A 26,033-nucleotide genomic window follows, 5' to 3' on the forward strand; every position below is an offset into this window, starting at 1 on the left:
ATGGAAAAACAAAAAGCTTATGCTTTTACCACACCAAACTTAGAATGTTGCTCGCCCTCGAGCAAGAGAAGAAATAATAGATGAAGAAGAAGAAGAAAATATGGAGGAGAGGGGGGTGGTCTATTCGGACAAGAAGAGAAGAGAGGGTTGTGTTGTGTGAAAATGAGGAAGAATGGAGGGCTATATATAGGGAAGGGAGGGGGGGTAAGATTCGGCCATAAGGGTGGGTTTTGGATGGGAAATTGATTTTGAATTTGAAGGTAGGTGGAGTTTATGAGGTAGGTTTATGGGGAAGAGTAGATGGATGTGAGTGGTGAAGTGGTGATAGGGAAGAGAGATTGAGGTGATTGGTGAAGAGTTTTGGGGAAGAGTGTTTATAGGATTGTGTGAAAGAGGGGTGAGAAAAAGTGAGTGGAGGTAGGTGGGGATCCTGTGGGGTCCACAGATCCTGAGGTGATCCTGTAGGGTCCACAGATCCTCAGGTGTTCAGGGATTTACAACCTTGCACCAAATTGGGCATGCGAAATTCCCTTGCACACAACTCTAGGCGTTCAGCGCCAGATTGGTGCTTGTTCTGCGCGTTGAACGCCCATTTGTTGCCCATTTCTGGCGTTGAACGCCAGAACCATGCTTGTTCTGGGCGTTCAGCGCCAGCTCTTCTCCAGGGTGCAATTCTGGCATTCAAACGCCCAGATGCTGCCCATTTTGGGCGTTCAGCGCTAGAACCATGCTCTGTTCTGGCGTTGAACGCCAGCCAGCTGCTTCTTACTGGCGTTTAAACGCCAGTGAGATCCTCCTCCAGGGTGTGATTTTTCTTCTACTGTTTTTGATTCTGTTTTCAATTTTTATATTTATTTTGTGACCCACATGATCATGAACCTAATAAAACATGAAAGAACAAGAAAAATAGAAATTAGATAAATAAAAATTAGGTTGCCTCCCAACAAGCGCTTCTTTAATTGTCAATAGCTTGATAGTGGGCTCTCATGGAGCCTCACAGATGTTCAGAGCATTGTTGAGACTTCCCAACACCAAACTTAGAGTTTGGATATGGGAGTTCAACACCAAACTTAGAGTTTGGTTGTGGCCTCCCAACACCAAACTTAGAGTTTGACTGTGGGGGCTCTGATTGACTCTGCAATGAGAGAAGCTTACTGTGCTTCCTCTCCATGGGTACAGAGAGAGATCCTTGAGTTTTAAAAGGTTGTCCTCATTTAATTGAAGGATCAATTCTCCTCTGTCCACATCAATCACAGCTCTTGCTGTGGCTAGGAAGGGACTTCCAAGGATGATGAATTCATCCTCATCCTTCCCAGTATCTAGGACTATAAAATCAGCAGGGATGTAAAGGCCTTCAACCTTTACTAACATGTCCTCTACTTGTCCATAAGCCTGTTTTCTTGAATTGTCTGCCATCTCTAATGAGATTTTAGTGGTTTGCACCCCATAGATTCCCAGTTTCTCTATTACAGAGAGGGGCATGAGGTTTATTCCTGAACCAAGGTCACACAGAGCCTTCTCAAAGGTCATGGTGCCTATGGTACAAGGTATTAAGAACTTTCCAGGGTCCTGTTTCTTCTGAGGTAATCTCAGTTGATCCAGATCACTTAGTTCATTGGTGAACAAGGGAGGTTCATCTTCCCAAGTTTCAATACCAAATAATTTGGCATTCAGCTTCATGATTGCACCAAGAAACTTGACAGCTTGCTCTTCAGTAACATCCTCATTCTCTTCAGAAGAGGAATACTCATCAGAGCTCATGAATGGCATAAGGAGGTTTAATGGAATCTCTATGGTCTCTAGATGAGTCTCAGATTCCTTTGGTTCCTCAAAGGGAAGCTCCTTATTGATCACTGGACGTCCCAGGAGGTCTTCCTCCTTGGGATTCACGTCCTCTCCTTCCTTCACAGGTTCGGCCATGGTGATTAATTCAATGGCCTTGCACTCTCCTTTTGGATTTTCTTCTGTATTGCTTGGGAGAGTACTAGGAGGGATTTCAGTGATCCTTTTACTCAGCTGGCCCACTTGTGCCTCCAAATTTCTAATGGATGACTTTGTTTCATTCATGAAACTCATAGTGGCATTAGATAGATCAGAGACTAAGTTTGCTAAATTAGGGGTATTTTGTTCAGAGTTCTCTGTCTGTTGCTGAGTGGATGATGGAAAAGGTTTACTATTGTTAAACCTATTTCTTCCACCATTATTAACGCCTTGTTGAGGCTTTTGATCCTTCCATGAGAAATTTGGATGATTTTTCCATGATGGGTTATAGGTGTTTCCATAAGGTTCACCCATATAATTTACCTCTGCTATTGCAGGGTTTTCAGGATCATAAGCTTCTTCTTCAGAAGATGCCTCTTGAGTACTGTTGGATGCAGCTTGCATTCCATTCAGAATCTGAGAAATCATATTGACTTGCTGAGTCAATATTTTGTTCTGAGCCAATATGGCATTCAGAGTATCAATTTCAAGAACTCCCTTCTTCATAAGCGTCCCATTACTCACAGGATTCCTCTCAGAAGTGTACATGAACTGGTTATTAGCAACCATGTCAATGAGCTCTTGAGCTTCTGCAGGTATTTTGTTTAGGTGAATGGATCCACCTGCAGAAGTATCCAATGGCATCTTAGCTAGTTCAGACAGACCATCATAGAATATATCCAGGATGGTCCATTCTGAAAGCATGTCAGAAGGACACTTTTTGGTCAGTCCTTTGTATCTCTCACAAGCTTCATAGAGGGATTCACCTTCTTTCTGTCTGAAGGTCTGAACATCCACTCTAAGCTTACTCAGCTTTTGAGGAGGAAAAAACTTGGCTAAGAAAGCCTTGACCAGCTTATCCCAAGAGTTTAGGCTATCCTTAGGTTGAGAGTCCAACCATACTCTAGCTCTGTCTCTTACAGCAAAAGGGAAAAGCATGAGCCTGTAGACTTCAGGATCTACTCCATTAGTCTTAACAGTATCACATATCTGCAAGAATTCAATTAAGAACTGAAAAGGATCTTCAGATGGAAGTCCATGAAACATGCAGTTCTGCTGCATCAGAGAAACTAATTGAGGTTTCAGCTCAAAATTGTTTGCTCCATGATGACAAGTCATCCTAGCCTATTTTAACTAGTCTTTTTCTTTTGTTTTCATTAGAATTATTCACTTTCTTGAACCATAAGCAAGCTAATTGAGTAGATTTTCATGTTTCCCTTGATTGAATCAACCATGTATGAATTCATGCCATTTCATGAGGTTTTATGCTATAATTGTTGCATATTATGATAGAATGAATATCTCATGATTATGAGCATAGCTTTGATGTGTTTGGTTGATTAATGATAGGTGAAGAAAGCTTGGAGAAAGGTTGAAGCAAGAAGGAATAACTAGGAGTGTAGAGAAGACAATGGAATAAGTGAAATTGAACCAGGAAGCAAAAAGCTGGACCTAAAGTTAGCATCAAACTTTTGCACAAACTTTTGGTTGAAAAGTTAGCCCCAACGTTAGCCCCCTAACTTGCAGGCTAACGTTGGAACTTGAAAATCACTCCCTGGGTACCAAAAGTTTGAGCCAACGTTAGCCCCCTAACTTTGAGGCTAACGTTGGCACATGAAATTCACCCCTGGGCACCAAAAGTTTGCGCCAACGTTAGCCCCCTAACTTTGAGGCTAACGTTGGCACGAAGAAAACCTCCCTGGGCACCAAAAGTTTGCGCCAACGTTAGCCCCCTATCTTTGAGGCTAACGTTGGCACATGAAAATCACAAGGAGGAGCAAAACTTTGCGCCAACGTTAGCCCCCTAACTTGGTGGCTAACGTTGGCGCCACAAGTACTCAAGGCAAGGCCAACGTTAGGGCCAAAGTTAGACCCCTAACGTTGGCACCAACGTTCATATCAGCAAAGTGGTGCTAGCTGATATGAAAAGTTGGAGCAAAAGTTAGACCCCTAACTTTTGCTCAAACTTTTGGTCCAACTTTTGCAAAACTCAAACCCGGTTCAATTGGTTCACTTTGGTTCTTCTCCAAACTTCAAGAGCAATCAACCAAGGCCTCTTTCAACCCAATTCCACCAAGAGCAAAGGCCCAACTCAAGGCTTGAAGATCATTGGAAGAATGTGTATATGTAGGATAGAATTCAAGTTCTTCGGGGAGCTTTCATTTGGGAATTTTCATAATAGTTTTCGGAGAGCTTTTGATATTGAGTGATCTTTAATTTCTTTGTCTTGGGGAAGGAGAATTCACTTCTCTTCCTCTTAGTTTTATTGCTTTCAATTTCAATTACAATTGTCTTGGATCTTGGGTTGGAGAATTGAAGAAATTCTATTTCAATCTCATCCTTGGATCTCTCTGTTTATTTACTGCTTAATTGAATTTCCGTTTCTGTTACTTGCTTCTCATCTACTTTCCTTGCAATTTACAATTTCCTTTCAATTGTTCTTGTTGGATCTAGGAAGGCATTGAGATCTAGACTTGGTTTTCTAGTCTCTGGGTCCTGAGATCTGATTTCCCATTTTCAATTCTCTGTTTACTGCTTTATATGTTCATTTACTTTTCTGTTTCAGATCCGATTCAATCCCAATTCCCTTTTACTCTTCTGTTTAATGCAATTCAACTTTTCCTTGTTTAAATTCTGCAAATCCAATCCCCAATTCCCTTTACAATTCCAGCCGTTTACATTTCTTGCACTTTAAGATTCCGCTATTTACATTTCTTGCATTCTAAGTTTCTGCTATTTAATTTCTTGTTCTTTAAGATTCAGCACTTTAATTCCCTGTTCTCTTTACTTCCATGCAATTTAATTTCTGCACATCACAAAACACTCAACCAAATCTTGATTCGCTTGACTAAATTAACCACTAAGCTAAAATTGCTCAATCCTTCAATCCCTGTGGGATCGACCTCACTCCCGTGAGTTTTTATTACTTGATACGACCCGGTACACTTGCCGGTTAGATTTGTGTGTTTTGGGGAAAATTTATTTTTCACCAAAATACTCATCAAGTTTTTGGCGCCGTTGCCGGGGATTGATTAGATTGACAATGATCAAGTGAGGTGGTGATCTAGATCAAGCACTTTTTCTTTAATTTTGATTAACCCACTAACTGTTTGATTTTTTGCTTAAACTAACTAACACTTCAATATAGCAGTAAATTGAAGTGTCACTGGTTTTGTGCATTTCTCATGCTCTGCTTGTATGTCAGGTACAAGAAGAACCATACCCAATTTTCATGAACAAGACGAAAGAACTCTCAGGAGGTTAAGAAAAGCTGAAAGAGGGAAAAATATTGTTGGAGAAGAGGAATCAGACGAAGAATTCCAAGAGATGGAGGAACATTTAACCAATCCACCATGTGGAGAAGACAACAACAATGGCAACCCACCCCAGAGGAGAGTTTTGGCTTCCTATACCTTTGCAAATCCTAGACATTGTGGGAGCAGCATATTGGCTCCAAATGTCAATGCTAATAATTTTGAACTCAAGCCACAACTCATCACTTTGGTTCAGAACAATTGCTCTTTTGGTGGAGGACCACTTGAGGACCCACACCAACATTTATCCACTTTCTTGAGGATATGCAACACTGTCAAAACTAATGGAGTGCCCTCTGACAGTTATAAACTGATGCTATTCCCATTTTCTCTCAGGGACAAGGCCACTCAATGGTTGGAATCGTTTCCAAGGGACAGCATTAACAACTGGGATGATTTGGTAACTAAGTTCCTTGCAAAATTTTATCCACCTCAGAGGATTATAAGGTTAAAGGCTGAGGTTCAAACATTTACACAAATGGAGGCTGAACCCATCTATGAGGCATGGGAGAGGTACAAGGCTCTGATAAGGAAATGTCCCCCTGCCATGTTTAATGAGTGGGAGAAGCTTCAAAACTTCTATGAAGGCTTAACACTGAAATCCCAGGATGCTTTGGATCATTCAGCTGGAGGTTCCTTGCAACTCATGAAAACTGCAGAAGAGGCTCAAGAACTCATTGATATGGTGTCCAACAACCAATATTTCTTTGCTCATCAAAGAGGCCGCCAACCATCACAAAGGAGAGGAGTAATGGAGCTAGAAGGAGTGGATTCAATCCTAGCTCAAAACAAGATGATGCAGCAGCAAATTCAACAACAATTTGAGCAAATGGCCAAGAGGATTGATAGTCTCCAAGTTGCAGCAGTTAACACTAGCCAACCATCAACCACATGGGGACAGAGTGAAGAAACTCAAGAAGAACAACAACAAGAGCAAGTACAGTATATGCACAACCAAGGACCAAATGAAGTGTATGGTGATACATACAATCCATCCTGGAAGAACCACCCAAATCTCAGATGGGGAGATAACCATACCCAAAACCAACAACCATGGCAGAGGAACTCAAACCAACACAACCCAAGAAGCAACCAAAATCACAACCAGCAGCAGACTAACCAAAACCCCTACAGAAAACCTCAAAACAACTACCCCAACCTCAACCAATACCAATCTAATAACCAACCCACCAACCAAAATGCCTACCATCCACCACCCACATCTCATAACCCACCTCAAGTATCACCTGAAGCCCAAAGAATCACTCACTTGGAGGCCATGATAGACAAAATGTTGAAACACCAGGAAATGGTAACCAAGAATCAGGAAGCCTCCCTGAAAAGCCTAGAGAGACAGATGGGGAAACTCTCCAAGCAAGTATCTGTTGAGAGACCTTCAAACTCACTGCCCAGTGACACAATTCTAAATCCCAAGGAAGAATGCAAGGTAATACAATTAAGGAGTGGGAGAACATTGATAAGCAACAATGACACTACAAGGAAGCAAGCAGAGAACATCAAAGAACCAACGGAGGATGAGAATCAAACAAAGGCAGATGAGGCTAAGGAGTAAGTTGTGATGCCAAACAAAAGCACTGAGAAACCTAAAGAGAAGGACAACCAGCCACATAGCTCAAAGGAAGTAGCTCAGGGACAGCAGCAAATAGGAAAGAGCATCACACCTCCACTGCCATATCCCCAGAGGTTTAACAAAGAGGTTAAGGACCAGCATTTTCACAAATTCCTTGAGATTTTTAAGAAGCTGGAAATCAATATCCCCTTGGCTGAAGCACTTGAGCAAATGCCTCTGTATGCCAAATTCTTGAAGGAGCTTGTCAACAAGAAAAGAAGCTGGGATGAGAAAGAAACCATAATGATTACTGAGGAATGCAGGGCCTTGATTCAAAAGGGGCTTCCTCCCAAGCTTGAGGACCCAGGGAGCTTCCTGTTGCCTTGCACCATTGGGGAATTGACCATCACTAAAGCAACGTGCGATCTCGGAGCAAGTATTAACTTAATACCATCTTCCTTGGTGAAAAAGCTGCATATAGAGGAGGTCAAACCAGTACAAATGTCTCTAGAGCTGGTAGACAAGTCAATGGTATACCCCAGGGGTGTAATTGAAAATCTTTTGGTCAAGGTGGACAGTTTTATATACCCTGCTGATTTTGTGGTTCTAGAATCAAACAATGATGATGGTGACTCTGTTATACTGGGAAGGCCATTCTTGGCCACTGCTAGAGCTATCATTGACGTAGAGGAAGGGGAATTAACTCTCAGGATGCATGACCAGAGTGTCACTCTGAAGGTATTACCAGAGGCACAATTTAGCAAGGAGAAGAAAGACTATATGAAAAATGACCAGGAAAGTCACAGCAACATCCCAATGCTAAGGATTGTGCAGACTGATGAAAAAGCCCAAGAGGATATTAGAGTATTGGCCACTGAGAAGAGAGGTCCCCAAGGAAAACCTACGGCCAGAAAAGAAAGAACAACAAAAAGAAAGATGAAACGTAGAAACAAAGCAAAAAGGGGTTGGAAGAACAGAAAGATTCCAACAGAGGGGCTTTCGAAAGGTGACAAAGTGCAACTGATATATCAACAGCTGGGGGCAAATCAACAAACCGAGGATTACTACACTGTCAGCAACATACTATCATTAGAGCATGTTGAAATTGAACACCAGAGAACAAAGAAGAGGATCACGGTCAGAGGAGACAAATTGAGGCCCTACAAGCACCAACCACCATAAAAGAAAGCCTCAATGTCAAGCTAATGACAATAAAAGAGCACTCCATGGGAGGCAAACCATGCTTTAAGATTCATGTCATTTTAAATTCAATAAGTTATGATCAATTGAGCATGAATTCTTTTCTCTTTTCATAAACATGTCCATTGACTGCATGCACTATTTTGGAACATATGCTAAGTTTGGTGTGCCTTCAAGCACACTAAACCAATGTTACAAGTAATTCCATTTTGCATGTTTGGAGTATCTTGACAAAGCATATGGCCAAACACTAAGTTTGGTGTCCACATAGCTTCATGAAAAGTAGAAACTCATGCATCAATAATCATACATTTGTTGTTTTTCAAAATCTTATAAATGAAAAAATTCTTTTCCGGTAATGAAGGCATTAATTGTGATGTACCCTTTGACAAGAAACAAGTTTGGTGTTCATCAAACCTTGATGCACCGATTTAGGGATACAATTGATCCTTCATGAAAAAAAAAAAAGAGAAAAAGAAAGTATGATGAAAACAATTCTTATGAACATTTAACAATTGAATCTCACTAATTGGAGGAAGATACTTATTTTCTTTATATATGACCAAACATTAAGTTTGGTGTCTTCAAGAGAGAGTGTCACGGTTCAAATGATATAAGAATTTATGGTTCACACAGTATTAATAAAAAGAACACTCTTGCTACGGTTGGATAAGACTAATGTATGTTGTCTTGTTGTGGTGACTAGGAGGTCAAAGAATCTTCAAAGAAAAAGACAAGACAAAGGAAAGCTTAGCATGAAGACAAAATCCCATCACATGCCTCGAAAAAGAAATCTGCCACTCCTTGAGAATGATCACGGCAAAGGCAAGGGAAGGAGCAAACTTTGTCTTCATTCATCCTTACATGCATACCTTTGATCTCCATAAGTCTAATTGCATCCCAACCCTTCATTGCTCATTTAAAAGCATACCACCTTCAAGCCATGCACATGACCGAATCACTCCTCAACATAACAAGCTTTGTGCAACCTTTCTCTTACTTTAAACTCCAACGACTTAAACTTCTCTTCATCATTTCTTGTCATAGCAAGTCCGGTCTCAATTTCTTTTTGCTCCAAACACACATCAAACTCTCCAACATTCTTCACACTCCTTCTCAACCAACCAAGTGACCATGGCCTCCTCCTCAAGAACCAAACGAAGAAAAGGAAAAGATCCCATAGTGGAGGAAGACACACATGAATATGACCAACGGAGATTCAAGTCTTGGTTTCATCAAATGCAAATTCAATGGATGAACGAGAAAAGAATCTATCCTGAAATTCCATTCTTGTTGCCGGATGATGGATGTCAAGAAATGAAGGACAAAATTCAGAAGAGGAGGTGGGAGGAACTTGCATCACCAGCCACCCGAATCAATGCCAATATCATAAGAGAGTTCTATGCAAATGTCCCAAGGCTTGACATGCGTGAGCCCCCAACGTACAAGAGCTATGTGCGGGGGGTGGAAGTAGACTTTAGCCCGGATGCAATCAAGAAAGTCTTGAAACTAAAGTCAGTCCGCTTTGATGAACCGGGATACCAACAAAGATTGAATGAGGATCAGGATTATGAGGAGATTGCGAGAGACATTTGTTTGGAGAACTCAGAGTAGGAAGGAGATAACAAGAACAGATATAAGTACCTGAAGAGATGTAACCTCACCCCGGAAGCAAAAGGATGGTATGAGTTAATGAAAAGATCAATTCTGGGCACAGTGAACACCTCAGAAGTTAACAGGGAGAGAGCCGTGATGCTACATTGCATCATTGTGGGAGGAGAGATTAGAGTTCATGAAATCCTTGCAAAAGACATTCAAAAGCTGGCTGAGAAGAATTCGGCCGGATCTTGGTTGTACTATCCGAGTACTATTTGGAGGTTGTGTGCAAAGGCTAAAGTTCCAATGGAAGAAAAAAATCCAATGTGGTTAAGCCAAGGCATGCCCATAACCATTGAACGAATGATGATGCCCCTTGAAGCACATCAAGGCCGAAGACCACATGGAGGAAGGGAAAGAGAAGAACCAATGGAAGAAGATGAGCCACACATAGAAGAAGAACCACAAGAGGAGGAGGAACAGCCACACTTTTTCCCACATGGCAATATGGATATGACTCAAAGGCAAGAAGCAATAGGAAGATTGTCTCAACAGTACACGAGAATCCAAGAAAGGCAAGAGGAATACCATTCTCTGTACATGAAAAACCAACAAGCACAAGAAGAAAGGGAGCTAAGAATAATGAACAAATAAAGTGAATTCGAGTCAAGATTCCTTGTGATGCAAGAGGAACATGCCTTTCAATCTCATGAATCTTTTGGGAAGTTGGAACAAATGCAAGCTGAAAATTTGAGGGCTCTCAAAGAGTTCACAACACTCCAAGATGCAAGGTATGAAGTGCAAGCCGATTACAACATCAATAGCCAAATCAAACTGAACTATATTGGAGAACATTTGCACAACATGGATCCGGCTTTCCCAACTTTTGATGAATTCTTCAAAAAGAGAAGTGAGGTAGAAGTAAGCAGAGCTATGAGACTTGAAGATAGAGTGGAGGAGGCTATGAATAAAGCTGGCTTTTAGCAAGGTCAACAGGCACCAAACACGGATGGTGGGAACACTAGCAGCCAAGTGTATGAAAGGAGAAAGAAAAGGCATGACAAATGAAAGGTGGACTTGCTCCTTGTTCATCACAAAAAAAAAAAAAGCATGCATTCTATCTGTTCTAAGTTGTCTTTGCATTTTTAAGTAGTTCTTTTTAATTAAAAGTCTTTGCATTATGTTTGTTTCTTTTAAAATAAGTAGGCTAGTTTATGTGTGTGCTTGTGTGTTTATTTTCACTTGACAAGAAGCATGTGTTGTCCCCTGCATCTTTCAATTCAATAAAAGAAAAAGTTTGAATGTGAAGCAAGATAGTCTCTGTTAGATAAAAGTAGAATAAAAGTAAGTGGTGGTATGTGTGTGATTGTATAATAGCTCACTTTTAGTGAATAAAGAGCCAGGATATCTCCTTCTAAGTAAAGAGTGGCCTACTGTCTATGAATCTCAATTAAATAAAAAAATTCCTTGGTTAGAAAGAAAAACAAAAAGAAGGAAAGAAAAAAGATAGCCAAAAAGTGGCAGAACAAAAAGAAACAAAAAGAAACAAAGCTGGACACCAATAGCTTGAACTTTAAAATATATGCCTGTGATGTCTTTGTACTAGGATCTGCTTGGATTAGTAAGCTCTTAGGAGTGCCTCAACACTCGGTGACTTGGGTTAACTAATCCGGGATCATCAGCTGAAAGTCCACTATCAAGAGCAACCTAACTACAAGGCATTTAGTAACCCAAAGAGGTGCTGGGCATCAATGTTTTAAGAAGGAATGTGAGCCAAGTGTCTATGGTGAATAATGTGTCAAGTATAAAGAAAAGAAAATGAACTTGCTACACATGACACTCAAATAAAGCTTATGAACAAAGTAATAGCCAAGTGTAAAGGAATAATGAGAGGTCATAGCAGTATGTCACTCGAAGCTTGAAGGAGACTTTCTAGGCCTAGGAGTCAATAAGAAGTGAGTATTTGCACATCCACACAAAATCCCATGAACTATCAATAATACTCTGCTAGCATGAACATCCTCTTCCATCTCATTCTTTCTTCTCAATAAATCTTTTCTTGCTTGGGGACAAGCAAGCTTTAAGTTTGGTGTTGTGATGACAAGTCATCCTAGCCTATTTTAACTAGTCTTTTTCTTTTGTTTTCATTAGAATTATGCACTTTCTTGAACCATAAGCAAGCTAATTGAGTAGATTTTCATGTTTCCCTTGATTGAATCAACCATGTATGAATTCATGCCATTTCATGAGGTTTTATGCTATAATTGTTGCATATTATGATAGAATGAATATCTCATGATTATAAGCATAGCTTTGATGTGTTTGGTTGATTAATGATAGGTGAAGAAAGCTTGGAGAAAGGTTGAAGCAAGAAGGAATAACTAGGAGTGAAGAGAAGACAATGGAATAAGTGAAATTGAACCAGGAAGCAAAAAGCTGGACCTAAAGTTAGCATCAAACTTTTGTACAAACTTTTGGTTGAAAAGTTAGCCCCAACGTTAGCCCCATAACTTGGAGGCTAATGTTGGAACTTGAAAATCACTCCCTGGGTACCAAAAGTTTGAGCCAACGTTAGCCCCCTAACTTTGAGGCTAACGTTGGCACATGAAATTCACCCCTGGGCACCAAAAGTTTGCGCCAACGTTAGCCCCCTAACTTTGAGGCTAACGTTGGCATGAAGAAAACCTCCCTGGGCACCAAAAGTTTGCGCCAACGTTAGCCCCCTAACTTTGAGGCTAACGTTGGCACATGAAAATCACCAGGAGGAGCAAAAGTTTGCGCCAACGTTAGCCCCCTAACTTGGTGGCTAACGTTGGCGCCACAAGTACTCAAGGCAAGGCCAACGTTAGGGCCAAAGTTAGACCCCCTAACGTTGGCACCAACGTTCATATCAGCAAAGTGGTGCTAGCTGATATGAAAAGTTGGAGCAAAAGTTAGACCCCTAACTTTTGCTCAAACTTTTGGTCCAACTTTTGCAAAACTCAAACCCGGTTCAATTGGTTCACTTTGGTTCTTCTCCAAACTTCAAGAGCAATCAACCAAGGCCTCTTTCAACCCAATTCCACCAAGAGCAAAGGCCCAACTCAAGGCTTGAAGATCATTGGAAGAAAGTGTATAAGTAGGATAGAATTCAAGTTCTTCGGGGAGCTTTCTTTTGGGAATTTTCATAATAGTTTTCGGAGAGCTTTTGATATTGAGTGATCTTTAATTTCTTTGTCTTGGGGAAGGAGAATTCACTTCTCTTCCTCTTAGTTTTATTGCTTTCAATTTCAATTACAATTGTCTTGGATCTTGGGTTGGAGAATTGAAGAAATTCTGTTTCAATCTCATCCTTGGATCTCTCTGTTTATTTACTGCTTAATTGAATTTCCGTTTCTGTTACTTGCTTCTCATCTACTTTCCTTGCAATTTACAATTTCCTTTCAATTTTTCTTGTTGGATCTAGGAAGGCATTGAGATCTAGACTTGGTTTTCTAGTCTCTGGGTCCTGAGATCTGATTTCCCATTTTCAATTCTCTGTTTACTGCTTTATATGTTCATTTACTTTTCTGTTTCAGATCCGATTCAATCCCAATTCCCTTTTACTCTTCTGTTTAATGCAATTCAACTTTTCCTTGTTTAAATTCTGCAAATCCAATCCCCAATTCCCTTTACAATTCTAGCCGTTTACATTTCTTGCACTTTAAGATTCCGCTATTTACATTTCTTGCATTCTAAGTTTCTGCTATTTAATTTCTTGTTCTTTAAGATTCAGCACTTTAATTCCCTGTTCTCTTTACTTCCATGCAATTTAATTTCTGCACATCACAAAACACTCAACCAAATCTTGATTCGCTTGACTAAATTAACCACTAAGCTAAAATTGCTCAATCCTTCAATCCCTGTGGGATCGACCTCACTCCCGTGAGTTTTTATTACTTGATACGACCCGGTACACATGCCGGTTAGATTTGTGTGTTTTGGGGAAAATTTATTTTTCACCAAAATACTCATCATTCCAATGGCAGGAATGGAGATGCTTCTTCCATGTAAATTGGAATTAGGTGCAGTAAAGTCACCAAGCATTCTCCTTGCATTATTATTATTTTCGGCTGCCATCTCCTCTTCCTGTTCGAAAATTTCTGTAACGTTATCTCTGGATTGTTGTAATTTAGCTTCTCTTAGTTTTCTTTTCAGAGTCCTTTCAGGTTCTGGATCTGCTTCAACAAGAATGTTCTTGTCCTTGCTCCTGCTCATATGAAAAAGAGGGCCAGAAAAATAATAATAATAATAGGGATCCTTTTTACCACAGTATAGAGGTCCCTGTGTCAATAGAAAAAAAGAAGAAGAGAAAATCTGAACTCAGATAGAGAGAGGGGGTTCGGATTTTTGGTGAGTGAGGAAGAGATGTTAGTAAATAAATAAACAAATAGAAGAAGATGAGAGGGGGAAGTGAATTTTCGAAAATAATTTTTGAAAAAGAGTTTGTGGTTTTCGAAAATAGTTTTTGAAAAAGGTTAGTAATTTTTGAAATTTTAAAATCAAAAGTTAAAATAATTAGTTAATTAAAAAGAAATTTTGAAAAAGAGGGAGGATATTTTCGAAAATTAGAGAGAGAGAGTTAGTTAGGCAGTTTTGAAAAAGATAAGAAACAAACAAAAAGTTAGTTAGTTAGTTGAAACAAATTTTGAAAATCAATTTTTGAAAAGATAAGAAGATAAGAAGTTAGAAAAGATATTTTAAAATCAAATTTTTGAAAAAAGATAAGATAAGGAGATATTTTTGAAAAGATATGATTGAAATTAGTTTTGAAAAAGATTTGATTTTTAAAATCACAATTAATGACTTGATTCACAAGAAATCACAAGATATGATTCTAGAACTCAAAGTTTGAATCTTTCTTAACAGGCAAGTAACAAACTTGAAATTGTTGAATCAAAACATTAATTGATGGTGTTATTTTCGAAAATTAGGAGATAAAGATAAGAAAAAGATTTTTGAAAAATATTTTTAAAATTTTCGAAAATAACTAAGTAAAAAATGAAAAAGATTTGATTTTTGAAAAAGATTTTGAAAAAGATAAGATTTTTAAATTGAAAATTTGATTTGACTCATAAGAAACAACTAGATTTTAAAAAGTTTTGAAAAAGTCAACTCAAATTTTCGAAATTTATGAGTGAAAAAGGGAAAGATATTTTTTTGATTTTTGAATTTTTAATGATGAGAGGGAAAAACATGAAAAAGACTCAATGCATGAAAATTTTGGATCAAAACAATGAATGCATGCAAGAATGCTATGAATGTCAAGATGAACACCAAGAACACTTTGAATGTCAAGATGAACATCAAGAACTTATTTTTGAAAATTTTTATATGCAAAGAAAACATGCAAGACACCAAACTTAGAAATCTTTCATGTTCAGACACTATGAATGCAAAAATGCACATGAAAAATAAGAAAAGACACAAAACAAGAAAACATTAAGATCAAACAAGAAGACTTACCAAGAACAACTTGAAGATCATGAAGAACACTATGAATGCATGAATTTTTTGAAAATTTTATGCAAACTTTAAAACATGCAATTTACACCAAACTTAAAATCTGACTCAAGACTCAAACAAGAAATACAAAATATTTTTTGAATTTTTTTATGATTTTATGATTTTTTTTGTATTTTCTTTTAATTTTTTCGAAAATCATTTTGAAAAAGAAAAATAAGGATTCCAAAATTTTTAATATGAATTCCAGGAATCTTATGCTCTTTAGTCTAAAGCTCCAATCAAAGGGTCAGGCATGGCTTAATAGCCAGCCAAGCTTTAGTATGTAACTCAGACATGACACGCCTGACATACCCTATCCAAAAGAATTAGACATGGCTTTACAGCCAGCCAGGCTTCAACATGCTTCATGAAACACTCGAATTCATTCTTAAAAATTCTGAAGAAAAATATATTTTTTTTGAAATCATTTTTATTTTAAAATTTTTTTTTTCGAAAACAAAGGAGAAAATTTTTGAAAGATTTTTGAAAAATTTTTTGAAAACTTTTTGAAAAGAAAACGAAAAGAAGATTACCCAATCTGAGCAACAAGATGAACCGTCAGTTGTCCAAACTCGAACAATCCCCGGCAACGGCGCCAAAAACTTGGTGCACGAAATTGTGATCATCAATGGCGCCATCAACATGGTACGCTCAATTGTAATCTCAACTTTTTATCACAACTTCGCACAACTAACCAGCAAGTGCACTGGGTCGTCCAAGTAATAAACCTTACGCGAGTAAGGGTCGATCCCACGGAGATTGTTGGTATGAAGCAAGCTATGGTCATCTTGTAAATCTCAGTTAGGCAGATATAGAATGGTTATGGAGTTTTCGAATATTAATAATAAAATAGGGATAGAAATACTTATGTAAATCCTTGGTGAGAATTTCAGATAAATGCATGGAGATGCTTTCGTCCCTCTAAACCTCTGATTTCCTGCTGTCTTCATCCAATCAGTCTTACTCCTTTCTATGGCTGGCTTTATGTAAGGACATCACCGTTGTCAATGGCTACTTTTGATCCTCTCTGGAAAATGGTCCGATGCGCTATCACTGCATGGCTAATCCTCTGGAGGCGTCACCCTTGCCAATGGCTGCATCCTATCCTCTTGTGAAAATGGTCCAAATTCTCTGTCACAGCACGGCTAATCATCTGAGGTTCTCGATCATACTGGAATAGGATTCACCCTCCTTTTGCGTCTGTCACTACGCCCAGTACTCGCGAGTTTGAAGCTCGTCACAGTCATTCAATCCCGGAGTCCTACTCGAAATACCACAGACAAGGTTTAGACTTTCCGGACTCTCATGAATGCCGCCATCAATCTAGCTTACACCACGAAGATTCTGATTAAGAGATCTAAGAGATACTCATTCAGTCTAAGGTAGAACGGAAGTGGTTGTCAGGCACGCGTTCATAAGGAATGATGATGATTGTCACGTTCATCACATTCAGGTTGAAGTGCGAATGAATATCTTAGAAGCGGAATAAGTTGAATTGAATAGAAAAACAGTAGTACTTTGCATTAATCTTTGAAGAACAGCAGAGCTCCACACCTTAATCTATGGAGTGCAGAAACTCTACCGTTGAAAATACATAAGTGAAAGGTCCAGGCATGGCCGAATGGCCAGCCCCCATGATCTAAGAACTAGGCATCCAAAGATGATCCAAAGATCAAAAGATGATCCAAATATGTCTAATACAATAGTAAAAAGTCCTATTTATAATAAACTAGCTACTAGGGTTTACAGAAGTAAGTAAATGATGCATAAATCCACTTCCGGGGCCCACTTGGTGTGTGCTTGGGCTGAGCTTGAGTGTTACACGTGCAGAGGCTCTTTCTGGAGTTGAACGCCAGGTTGTAACGTATTTCTGGCGTTCAACTCTGGTTTGTGACTTGTTTCTGGCGTTTAACTCTAGATAGCAGCGTAGAACTGGTGTTCAACGCTCTTTTACATCCTCTAAACTCGTTCAAAGTATGGACTATTATACATTGCTGGAAAGCCCTGGATGTCTACTTTCCAACGCAATTGGAAGCGCGCCATTTTTAGTTCGGTAGCTCCAGAAAATCCACTTTGAGTGCAGGGAGGTCAGAATCCAACAGCATCAGCAGTCCTTCTTCAACCTCTGAATCTGATTTTTGCTCAAGTCCCTCAATTTCAGCCAGAAAATACTTGAAATCACAGAAAAACACACAAACTCATAGTAAAGTTTTGAAATGTGAATTTAACATAAAAACTAATGAAAACATCCCTAAAAGTAACTAGATTCTACTAAAAACATACTAAAAACAATGCCAAAAAGTGTATAAATTATCCGCTCATCAACAGCGCATTGGACCATTTTCCCAGGAGGATGGGATGTAGCCATTGACAATAGTGATGCCCTACATAAAGCTTGCCATGAAAAGGAGTAGGAAGGATTGGATGAAGACAGCAGGAAAGCAGAGGTTCAGAGGGACGAAAGCATCTCTATACGCTTATCTGAAATTCTCACCAATGAATTACATAAGTACCACTATTCTATTTTATATTTTATTTATCTTTTATTGATCAATTCATAAAATCAGTTGAATCCGCCTGACTGAGATTTACAAGGTGACTATAGCTTGCTTCAAGCCGACAATCTCCGTGGGATCGACCCTTACTCACGTAAGGTTTATTACTTGGACGACCCAGTGCACTTGCTGGTTTGTTGTACGAAGTTGTGAAATAGATATAAGATCATGAACGTGCGCATTGAGTTTTAAGTACCGTTACCAAGGAATGGAATGATCACGATTTCGCACACCAAGTTTTTGGCGCCGTTGCCGGGGATTGTTCGAGTTTGGACAACTGACGGTTCATCTTGTTGCTAAGATTAGGTAACTTTATTTTAATTTTAACCTTTTTGTTTTTATTTCTTAATTCTCAAAAAATACAAAAAAATTCTTCTTTTTTGTTTTTCCTAATTAATTTTCGAAAAAATACAAAAAAATTTACAAAATCATAAAATCAAAAATATTTTTGATGTTTCTTGTTTGAGTCTAGAGTCAATTTTTATGTTTGGTGTCTTGCATGTGTTTCTTTTTTCTCAAGAATTTTCAAAAATTCATCATATGTTCTTCATGATCTTCAAGTTGTTCCTGGCCAGTCTTCTTGTTTGATCTTCATATTTTCTTGTTTTGTGTCTTTCCTTATTTTTCATATGCATTCTTGAATTATTAATGTCTAAAGAATAAAAATTTTTAAGTTTGGTGTCTTGCATGTTTTTCTTTTCTTAAAAATTTTGAAAAATAAGTCTTGATGTTCATCTTGATCTTCAAAGTGTTCTTGGTGTTCATCTTGACATTCAAAGTATTCTTGCATGTATCACATGTTTTGATCCAAAATTTTCATGCATTAAGTCAATTTCATGTTTTTCTCTTTCTTCATTAAAAATTCAAAAATAAAAAAAAAAATATCTTTTCCTTATTTTACTCAAAATTTTCGAAAATATGATTTGATTTAGTCAAAAAGTTTTTAAATTTAATTGTTTCTTATGAATCAAATCAAATTTTCAATTTAAAAATCTTATCTTTTCAAAATCTTTTTCAAAAATCAAATATTTTTCATTTTACCTTCATATTTTGGAAAACCTTTTAATTTGATTTTCAAAATCTTTTTCCTATTTTATTTCTTAATTTTCAAAATCTTTACTAACATTTAATATGATTGATTGAAAAATTCCAAGTTGATACTTGCTTATTAAGAAAGATTCAATCTTTAAACTCTAGAATCATATCTTTTTAGTTTCTTGTTAGTCAAGTAATCAACTTTAAAAACAAATCTTTTTAATTTTCTTTTCAAATCTTTTTTAAATTAAAAATTTCAATCATATCTTTTTCAAATTCAATTTCAAAATATTTTTTTTACTTCTTATCTTTTTAAAAAAGTTGATTTTCAAATCTTATCTTTTTGTTTTAATCATATCTTTTTAAATTTCAATCATATCTTTTTTCAAAAACAAATTTCAAAACTTTTTCTATCAATCTTATCTTTTTGTTTCAATCATATCTTTTTCAAAACTACCTAACTATTCCCCCCTCTCTCTTATTTTCGAAAATTCCCTCTCTTCTTTTTCAAAATTCCTTTTTAATTAACTAATTGTTTTAATTTCAACTTTAATTTTCGAAATCTAACTTTCAATTTTAATTTTTATTTTAATTAAATTTCGAAATTCTCTCTCTCATCTTCTTCTATTTATTTATTCATCTACTAACACTTCTCTCCCATCCGAAAATTCGAACACCACCTCCCTCTCTGTGTTCGAGTTTTTCCTCTTCTCTTCTTTACATTACATTCTTTTCTTCTTTTACTCACACAAAGGAATCTCTATACTGTGACATAGAGGATTCCATATTTTCTTTGTTATTCCCTTCTTTGTCATATGAGCAGGAGCAAGGACAAGAACATTCTTGTTGAAGCAGATCCTGAACCTGAAAGGACTCTGAAAAGGAAACTAAGAGAAGCTAAAATATAACAATCTAGAGACAACCTTACAGGATTTTTCGAACAGGAAGAAGAGATGGCAGCCGTAAATAATAATAATGCAAGGAGGATGCTTGGTGACTTTACTGCACCTAATTCCAATTTACATCGAAGAAGCATCTCCATTCCTGCCATTGGAGCAAACAATTTTGAGCTGAAACCTCAATTAGTTTCTCTGATGCAGCAGAACTGCAAGTTTCATGGACTTCCATCTGAAGATCCTTTTCAGTTCTTAACTGAATTCTTACAGATCTATGATACTGTTAAGACCAATGGGGTTGATCCCGAGGTCTACAGACTTATGCTTTTCCCGTTTGATGTAAGAGACAGAGCTAGAGTGTGGTTGGACTCTCAACCTAAAGATAGCCTGAACTCTTGGGATAAGCTGGTCACGTCTTTCTTAGCCAAGTTCTTTCCTCCTCAAAAGCTGAGTAAGCTTAGAGTAGATGTTCAAACCTTCAGACAGAAAGAAGGTGAATCCCTCTATGAAGCTTGGGAGAGATATAAGCAACTGACCAAAAAGTGTCCTTCTAACATGCTTTTAGAATGGACCATCCTGGATATATTCTATGATGGTCTGTCTGAATTAGCTAAGATGTCATTGGATACTTCTGCAGGTGGATCCATTCACCTAAAGAAAATGCCTGCAGAAGCTCAAAAACTCATTGACATGGTTGCTAATAACCAGTTCATGTACACTTCTGAAAGGAATCCTATGAGTAATGGGACGCCTCAGAAGAAGGGAGTTCTTGAAATTAATAATCTGAATGTCATATTGGCTTAGAATAAAATATTGACTCAGCAAGTCAATATGATTTCTCAGAGTCTGAATGGAATGCAAGCTGCATCCAACAGTACTCAAGAGGCATCTTTTGAGGAAGAAGCTTTTGATCCTGAGAACCCTGCAATAGCAGAGGTGAATTACATGGGTGAACCCTATGGAAACACTTATAATCCCTCATGGAAAAATCACCCAAATCTCTCATGGAAGGATCAACAAAAGCCTCAACAAGGCTTTAATAATGGTGGAAGAAATAGGTTTAACAATAGCAAGCGTTTTCCATCATCCACTCAGCAAAAGATAGAGAGTTCTGAGCAGAATCCATCTATCTTGGCAAATATAGTCTCTAATCTATCTAAGGTCACTCTAAGTTTCATGAATGAAACAAGGTCCTCCATTAGAAATTTGGAAGCACAAGTGGGCCAGCTGAGTAAAAAGATCACTGAAATCCCTCCTAGTACTCTCCCAAGCAATACAGAAGAAACTCCAAAAGGAGAGTGCAAGGCCATTGAATTGACCATCATGGCCGAACCCACAAGAGAGGAGGAGGATGTGAATCCCAGTGAGGAAGACCTCTTAGGACGTCCAGTGATTAATAAGGAGTTTCCCTCTGAGGAACCAAAGGAATCTGAGACTCATCTAGAGACCATAGAGATTCCATTGAACCTCCTTATGCCATTCATGAGCTCTGATGAGTATTCTTCTTCTGAAGAGAATGAAGATGTTACTGAAGAGCAAGTTGCCAAGTACCTTGGTGCTATCATGAAGCTGAATGCCAAATTAATTGGTAATGAGACTTGGGAAGATGAACCTCCCTTGCTCATCAATGAGCTGAGTGATCTGGATCAACTGAGATTGCCTCAGAAGAAACAGGATCCTGGAAAGTTCTTAATACCTTGTACCATAGGCACCATGACCTTTGAGAAGGCTCTATGTGACCTTGGGTCAGGGATAAACCTCATGCCCCTCTCTGTAATGGAGAAACTAGGAATTTTTGAGGTACAAGCTGCCCGAATCTCACTAGAGATGGTAGATAACTTAAGAAAGCAGGCTTATGGACTAGTAGAGGACATGTTAGTAAAGGTTGAAGACCTTTACATCCCTGCTAATTTCATAATCCTAGACACTGGGAAGGAAGAGGATGAATCCATCATCCTTGGAAGACCATTCCTAGCCACAGCAAGAGCTGTGATTGATGTGGACAGAGGAGAGTTGGTCCTTCAACTGAATAAGGACTACCTTGTATTTAAAACTCAAGGTCTTCCTTCTGTAACCATGGAGAGGAAGCATGAAAAGCTTTTCTCACTGCAGAGTCAACCAAAGCCCCCACAGTCAAACTCTAAGTTTAGTGTTGGGAGGCCTCAGCCAAACTCTAAGTTTGGTGTTGAACTCCCATATCCAAACTCTAAGTTTGGTGTTGAACTCCCATATCCAAGTCTTTGATCACCTGTGTGGCTCCATGAGAGCCCACTGAACAAAAAGCAATGCTTTTACCATCTAGGGCCCCTAAGGCCAGAGACATTCTCATTGAAGAGGATAAGCCCATCACAAAGAAAAGAATGGAGCAAGTAAGAGATCATAGACTTCAACATGAGCATGAGTAAATTCCTCACCATGACATGCCTGAGATGCCTCAGGGGATGCACTTTCCTCCACAGAATTATTGGGAGCAAATCAACACCTCCCTAGGAGAATTAAGTTCCAACATGGGACAACTAAGGGTGGAACATCAAGAGCACTCCATCATTGACACTCGCTCTTGCAACCAAGGGATGTTGTATTGGTAAGATTTTTCTCTTTAATATCACCTCGTTGTGAGTATAGCCTACCAACAACAAGCCTTGAGGTCAAATTTAGAAGAGGGATTTGGTTGTCACAATTTCAACCCCAATAGAAATAACCGAAGTATTCAAACCTCGGGTCGTCTCACGAAGAATGGGCAAACATGCGCTTCGACATTGGTTAGAAATCCGGGGTTGAGAGTTATGAACATAAAAGTAAATGGAAAACTTAACAAACAAGTAATCTTAAATTGCAACAAACGAATTCAACTATGTAAGCAAAAACCAAGCAATTCCAATGAGCAAGCAATATTCCACTCAATTCTACCTTAAGCTAAATGAATAACTACTACTAAGATACGTGAAATTGGAAATCGGGTTTCAAATATGAATGCTAAAAACAACTCTTGGCTAGGCATGGGAATTGGGGTCACAATCATTGTCCAACACTTCATCTTGACAATTATGAGGAACCAAGCTCATTAAGTCTACTCCCAAGTCTTAAGTACGTGATATCTACCCCTAAACTTGAAGTACGTCAAATGGCCCTGGCCACATCAACCCATAAGTCCCAACCTACCTACTAATTAGATTAGTAGTAGGTTGGCGTCAATGAGTATCAAATTGACCACCTAGGGCTCCCAAATCATCAAATCCATTAGACCCAATGACTCAAGTTTACCCAATTCCCTTGACCTAGGCCGAGAGTGTGAAAAACTACTCCATAATCAAAGTAAACAATTCATCAAACACTTGGTAAGCGCTTATGAAAGACATGTTCAAAATAGTAATTAAATTGAATTCTACAAATACCCACTAACAATGATCAACATACAATTAAACAATCAACAAGATTAAACATAGAAATCATCAATGTAACATCAACAAAACAAGATTCACAATATTCATGATATGGGTAGAATAACAATTAACAAGAATCATAAAACTATCACTAGATGTAAGAGAGATTATAGCAAGGAAATTGAATTGAACAATTAAAACTGTAATCAACAAAATCCAATTCACAAATCAACAAGGAAAAATCAAAATGGAAACTAGATCTAGAGAGGAAAGGGTTTCTCTCCCTAGAATCACCCAAGAACCAAGAAAAAACTCTCAAAAAATGTCTATTTTCCAAAATGACTCCCTCCTCCTTTCCCCCCAGCATTCTTGGGTCTTTTCCATGCAGAAACAGCTTGAAATTGGGCCTCCTTGGCCTCAGAAATCGCCAGGCACGATTTTTCTTAATGAGGTCACGTGCAGCTTCCCACGCGTGCGCGCCATGCGTGCGCGCGCGCCGATAACTTTTGTGATCCACGCGTGCACGCCAGTTGCGTGTGTGCGTCGATGGAAATCTCCCAATCTGCGCGAATGCGTCCATCCTTGCGCGCCGCTTCTATCCAGTCCCACCCACGCGAGCGCGTGGAGTGCGCGGACGCGCCGATGCTGCTGCTTCCAATACTTCAATTCTTCATGTTCCTTCCTTTTTGTACATGCTTTCTCCCTCTCTTCTGAGTCAGTCCTAACCTATAACTCCGGAAATTACTCAACAAAGATATCACGGCATCGAATGACAATAGAAGAGGGTTAAAATATGGCAAATTTAAGGTAAAACAAGCATGTTTTTCATCATTGAGCAATATTGGGAAGTGAACACAAAACCATGCATTTCTTGTGAATAAGTATGAGAAATATTGATAAAATCTTCCAAAATGAGCACAGGATAAACCACGAAATCGGGGTTTATCAATCATCCTCCATGAAATTAGAGAAGATCAAAGAGCAATGAGAGAGGAGAAACAAAGACAAGGAAGAGACATAGAAGAGCTCAAGGACATCATTGGTCCTTCAAGAAGAGGAAGACGCCGCCCTCACTAAGGTGGACTCATTCCTTAATCTCCTTGTTTATTTATTTTCCTGTTTTTCGATTTTTATGCTTTATGTTGTTTATGTTTTTGTCTTCATGATCACTAGTATTTAAGTGTCTATGCCTTAAAGTTATGAATGTCCTATGAATCCATCACCTTTCTTAAATGAAAAATGTTTTAATTACAAAAGAACAAGAAGTACATGGTTTCGAATTCATCCTTGAAACTAGTTTAATTATTTTGATGTGGTGGCAACACTTTTTGTTTTCTGAATGTATGCTTGAACAGTGCATATGTCTTTTGAAGTTGTTGTTTATGAATGTTAAATATGTTGGCTCTTGAAAGAATGATAATCAGGAGAAATGTTATTTGATAATCTAAAAAATCATAAAATTGATTCTTGAAGCAAGAAAAAGCAGTGAATACAGAAAGCTTGCAAAAAAAAAAAAGAGAAAAATGGCAAAAAAAATATAATAGAAAGAAAAAGAAAAAGCAAGCAGAAGAAGCCAAAAGATCTTAAAACCAAAAGGCAAGAGCAAAAAGCCAATAACCCTTAAAACCAAAAGGCAAGGGTAAATAAAAAGGATCCCAAGGCTTTGAGCATCAGTGGATAGGAGGGCCTAAAGGAATAAAATCCTGGCCTAAGCGGCTAAACCAAGCTGTCCCTAACCATGTGCTTGTGGCGTGAAGGTGTCAAGTGAAAACTTGAGACTGAGCGGTTAAAGTCAATGTCCAAAGCAAAAGAAGAGTGTGCTTAAGAACCCTGGACACCTCTAATTGGGGACTTTAGCAAAGCTGAGTCACAATCTGAAAAGGTTCACCCAATTATGTGTCTGTGGCATTTATGTATCCGGTGGTAATACTAGAAAACAAAGTGCTTAGGGCCACGACCAAGACTCATAAAGTAGCTGTGTTCAAGAATCAACATACTGAACTAAGAGAATCAATAACACTATCTGAACTCTGAGTTCCTATAGATGCCAATCATTCTGAACTTCAATGGATAAAGTGAGATGCCAAAACTATTCAAGAGGCAAAAAGCTACAAGTCCCGCTCATCTGATTGGAGCTATGTTTCATTGATATTTTGGAATTTATAGTATATTCTCTTCTTTTTATCCTATTTGATTTTCAGTTGCTTGGGGACAAGCAACAATTTAAGTTTGGTGTTGTGATGAGCGGATAATTTATACGCTTTTTGGCATTGTTTTTACATAGTTTTTAGTATGATTTAGTTAGTTTTTAGTATATTTTTATTAGTTTTTAATTAAAAATAAAATTTCTGGACTTTACTATGAGTTTGTGTGTTTTTCTGTGATTTCAGGTATTTTCTGGCTGTAATTGAGGGACCTGAGCAAAAATCAGATTTAGAGGTTGAAGAAGGACTGCAGATGCTGTTGGATTCTGACCTCCCTGCACTCAAAGTGGATTTTCTGGAGCTACAGAACCCCAAATGGCACGCTTCCAATTGCATTGAAAAGTCGACATCTAGGGCTTTCCAGAAATATATAATAGCCATACTTTTCCTGCGTTTAGACGACGTAAACTGGCATTGAACGCCAGTTTCATGTTGCAGTCTGGCGTTCAGCGCCAGAAACAAGTTGCAAAGTGGAGTTCAACGCCAGAAACACGTTACAAACTAGCGTTCAACTCCAAGAATGACCTCTCCACGTGTAAACTTCAAGCTCTGCCCAAGCACACACAAAGTGGGCCCCAGAAGTGGATTTCTGCATCATTTACTCATTTCTGTAAACCCTAGTAACTAGTTTAGTATAAATAGGACTTTTTACTATTGTATTTACATCTTTTGGATCATCTTTGGATTATCTTTTGGTCCTTTGATCATGTTTTGGGGGCTGGCCATTCGGCGATGCCTGAACCTTCATCACTTATGTATTTTCAACGATAGAGTTTC

The 26,033-nt window shown here is 38.3% G+C and overlaps 2 non-coding genes across 2 annotated transcripts; one reads left to right on the forward strand and one right to left on the reverse strand.

The window, feature by feature from the left end:
• The first annotated feature begins 2,679 nt into the window (after positions 1–2,679).
• Positions 2,680–2,787, forward strand: LOC112760670 (small nucleolar RNA R71). The gene has a single exon (XR_003181100.1). It is a non-coding gene; the product is annotated as a small nucleolar RNA R71 (small nucleolar RNA).
• Positions 2,788–20,122: 17,335 nt separating this feature from the next.
• On the reverse strand, positions 20,123–20,230 carry LOC112760683 (small nucleolar RNA R71). Its single transcript, XR_003181112.1, has one exon. It is a non-coding gene; the product is annotated as a small nucleolar RNA R71 (small nucleolar RNA).
• Positions 20,231–26,033: the final 5,803 nt, after the last annotated feature.

Source organism: Arachis hypogaea, chromosome 16, assembly GCF_003086295.3.
Source record: "Arachis hypogaea cultivar Tifrunner chromosome 16, arahy.Tifrunner.gnm2.J5K5, whole genome shotgun sequence".
NCBI classification, from domain to species: Eukaryota; Viridiplantae; Streptophyta; class Magnoliopsida; order Fabales; family Fabaceae; genus Arachis; species Arachis hypogaea.